The following is a 4,032-nucleotide window of genomic DNA, read 5'->3' on the forward strand; positions in this document are numbered from 1 at the left end:
GTCCATGTGTAACTCTGTGTTGTTGTATGTGTCGAACTGCTTTGCTTTATCTTCGCCAGGTCACAGTTGCAAATGAGAACTTGTTCTCAACTAGCCTACCTGGTTAAATAAAGGTGAAATAAAAATAAATTAAATCAAGGCTCTGATTGGTAAGCCACTGATCCATTCACAGCTCTTTGTCTTTTGGCAATGTTAAAGACACACCCACACACAAAGAAACAGTGCTTTTAACATCGTGTGTTCAACTTACATACTTGAYATACAGTGCCGTGAAAAAGTAAAATAAATAATGKATACTTATTTTATGTATTTAATTAACAAAGTTATGCAACACCCAATTCCCCTGTGTGAAAAAGTAATTGCCCCATTACACTCAATAACTGGTTGTGCCACCTTTAGCTGCAATGACTACAACCAAATGCTTCCTGTAGTTATGGATCAGTATCTTCCATCACCGTGGAGGAATTTTGGCCCACTCTTGCATGCAGAACTGCTTTAACTTAGCAACATTTGTGGGTTTTCAAGGTTCTTAATGTGGAATGTAGTGTTTGTTTTTCCCTAGACATAATGGGACCCATCTCATCCAAAAAGTTGACTCAAGTTTGCCAAAAAACACCTGGAAGCACCTGGGTGACCAACAAGACTCTTGCAGCTGTAGAAGCACGGTGGCTAGGAAAAACTCCCTAGAAAGGCCAAAACCTAGGAAGAAACCTAAAGAGGAACCAGGCTATGAGGGGTGGCCAGTCCTCTTCTGGCTGTGCCGGGTGGAGATTATAACAGAACATGGCCAAGATGTTCAAATGTTCATAAATGGACTCAGATGGTCAAATAATAATAATCACAGTAGTTGTCGAGTGTGCAACAAGTCAGCAACTCAGGAGTAAATGTCAGTTGCTTTTCATAGCCGATCCTTAAGAGTATCTCTACGCCGTCTGCGGTCCTCTAGAGAGTTGAAAACAGCAGGTCTGGACAGTAGCACGTCGGTGAACAGGTCAGGGTTCCATAGCCACAGGCAGAACAGTTGAAAACTGGAGCAGCAGCCACGGCAGGTGGACTCGGGACAGCAAGGAGTCATCATCGCAGGTCGTCCTGAGGCATGGTCCTAGGGCTCAGGTCTCTTGAGAGAGAGAAAAGAAAGAGAGAAAGAGAGAATTAGAGAGAGCATACTTAAATCACACAGGAAACCGGGATAAGACAGGAGAAGTACTCCAGATATAACAGACTGACCATAGCCCCCCGACACATAAACTACTGCAGCATAAATACTGGAGGATGAGACAGGAGGGGTCAGGAGACACTGTGGCCCCATCCGATGACAGCCCCGGACAGGGCCAAACAGGCAGGATATAACCCCACCCACTTTGCCAAAGCACAGCCCCCACACCACTTGAGGGATATCTTCAACCACCAACTTACCATCCTGAGACAAGGCCGAGTATAGCCCACAAAGATCTCCGCCACGGCACAACCCAAGGGGGGCGCCAACAATGGCATAGGTAACTACACTCGCCACAACACCGCTATAGAAAATGCTAAGCATTTTGTCACATACATTATAAGATCTAAGCTTCTTAAAAAGTACAGTCTGGATTGGGCCTTGTTGTAGAACATAGTTCTCCTTACAGTTGCGTTTGTTGTCCACTATTACACCCAAGTACTTACAAAAGTCAACAGTACAAATCTCTTCACCATTAATAGAAATGGGATTAAATACATCTTTCTTTTTCCTAAAATCTACCACTAGCTCCTTGGTCTTCTGTACATTTAGGTCCAAGGAATTGACCTCTCACCATTTCACAAAGGACACAGCTGACTATAGCAGACTCATTAGATAATTTCTGGACGTGGCTCAGTTTATTGTTGTGTGTGTTAAGTAATTTGTGTAAAGGGTAAACAGGAAAGGTGACAGGACTGTCCCCTGCATGTCACGCCTTGACCTTAGAGATCCTTTTAATTCTCTATTTGGTTAGGTCAGGGTGTGACTAGGGTGGGCAATCTATGTTTTCTATTTCTTTGTTGGCCTGGTATGGTTCCCAATCAGAGGCAGCTGTCTATCGTTGTCTCTGATTGGTGATCATACTTAGGCAGCCTTTTTCCACCTTAGTTTGTGGGGTCTTGTTTTTGTACTGTTGCTTTCCAGCCCTTCAGAGCTGTGCGTTTCGTTTAGTTTTTTTTTCTTCCGGTGTCATCAATTAAAGAAAGATGTACGCCTACCACGCTGCACCTTGGTCCAATCCTTCCATCAACAACGAGCGTAACACTGCAGCACCCTAGTGTTTGTACATATCGTATCTAATACTGCCTGGTTCAGTATTACGAACTGTGGTTTATTAGTCATGTAGTTCACAATATATTTGATTGTTTGTGGGTTTACATGAATGCCAAAAATAAATGTAGCAACTGCTGATTGTCCCTTTTAAATCAATTCCAATATATTCCTTTTATATACATAATATTTTATTTAACTTTATTTTTTTTACAATAAACTAAAACATACATATACAAAAACAATTAACATCTACATGCATACATTTCCACAAACATTAATGACATCACGCTTGCTCAGACCCACACGTTCCCACTGTGTCCACACCGTATCCACACCCAATGTTGTTTCTAATGCTCTGCTCCATATAACTTCAAATTGTGTTATGTTGTTTATGTCTGTAGCCAGATTTTTTMAATATGTAAATAATAAAGCATTTGATTCTATCATTCTCTTAACGTTGGAGTATCATTTGACTTCCAGTATTTAAAACTTCTTAAGACTAGGGGGCGACATTTTCACTTTTGGATGAATTGATGCCCAAATTAAACGGCCTCGTACTCTGTCCTAGATCATATGATATGCATATTATTATTACTATTGGATAGAAAACACTCTGAAGTTTCTAAAACTGTTTGAATTATATCTGTGAGTAAAACAGAACTCATATGGCAGGCAAACTTCCAAACAGGAAGTGAAAATTCTGAAATGGGTCGCTGTGAAAGGCATCGCCTATTCAATTGCCTTATATTTATGGATCTGTATGCAACTTGCACTACGCCTTCCCTAGATGTCAACAGACAGTAGAACGTGGAATGAAGCTCTAGCCTGATGTGGGACCGAATGAGAGCCTTTTGGAGTGACAGGTCAGGCATATTAACAGTTCTTGGCCACGCGCATTTTGGGAATGTCATGTCATTGTCTGCAATGCGTTAGATAGACATGAAGAAATCTCCCGGGTGGCGCAGTGGTCTAGGGCACTGCATCGCAGTGCTAGCTCGCCACCAGAGTCTCTGGGTTCACGCCAGGCTCTGTCGGAGCCGGCCACAACCGGGAGGTCGTGGGGCGACGCACAATTGGCATAGCGTCGTCCGGGTTAGAGGAGGTTTGCCGGTAGGGATATCCTTGTCTCAGTATGTAAAATGTAATAAATGTATGCACTCTACTGTAAGTCGCTGGATAAGAGCGTCTGCTAAATGACTAAAATGTAAATGTAAATGTAAAAATGAAATGCTCCGTCTGGAGACGTTATTGGAGATATATGAGAAAAACATCCTGAAGATTGATTCTCAACTGAGTTTGACAGTTTATTGATTTGTATATCACTTTTGAAGTTTTCGTTCATTAGCGTAAAGTTCTCTGGACACGTGAACGACACATGCTAGCCAAGTTGCTAATTCGACAGAAGTAATGGACATTATAAAACAAAAAACGATTTATTGTGGAACTAGGATTCCTGGCACTGCTTCTGATGAAAGTTCATCAAGGTAAGGGAATATTTATGATGTTATTTTGTATTTCTGTTGACTCTGTTGACTCCAACATGGCGGAGAATGGCTGAGCGCTGTCTCAGATTATTGCATGCTGTACTTTTTACTAAAGTTATTTTTAAATCTACACAGCGGTTGCATTAAGAACCAGTGTATCTTCAATTATATGTTAACATGTATCTTTCATCAAAGTTTATGATGAGTATTTCTGTATTTCACGTGCTATCTGTAATTACTTTCGCTATTTTGAGCCATTTCTGAACATGGCGCCAATGT

The sequence above is a fragment of the Salvelinus sp. IW2-2015 genome, linkage group LG20 (assembly GCF_002910315.2).
Source record: "Salvelinus sp. IW2-2015 linkage group LG20, ASM291031v2, whole genome shotgun sequence".
NCBI lineage: Eukaryota > Metazoa > Chordata > Actinopteri > Salmoniformes > Salmonidae > Salvelinus > Salvelinus sp. IW2-2015.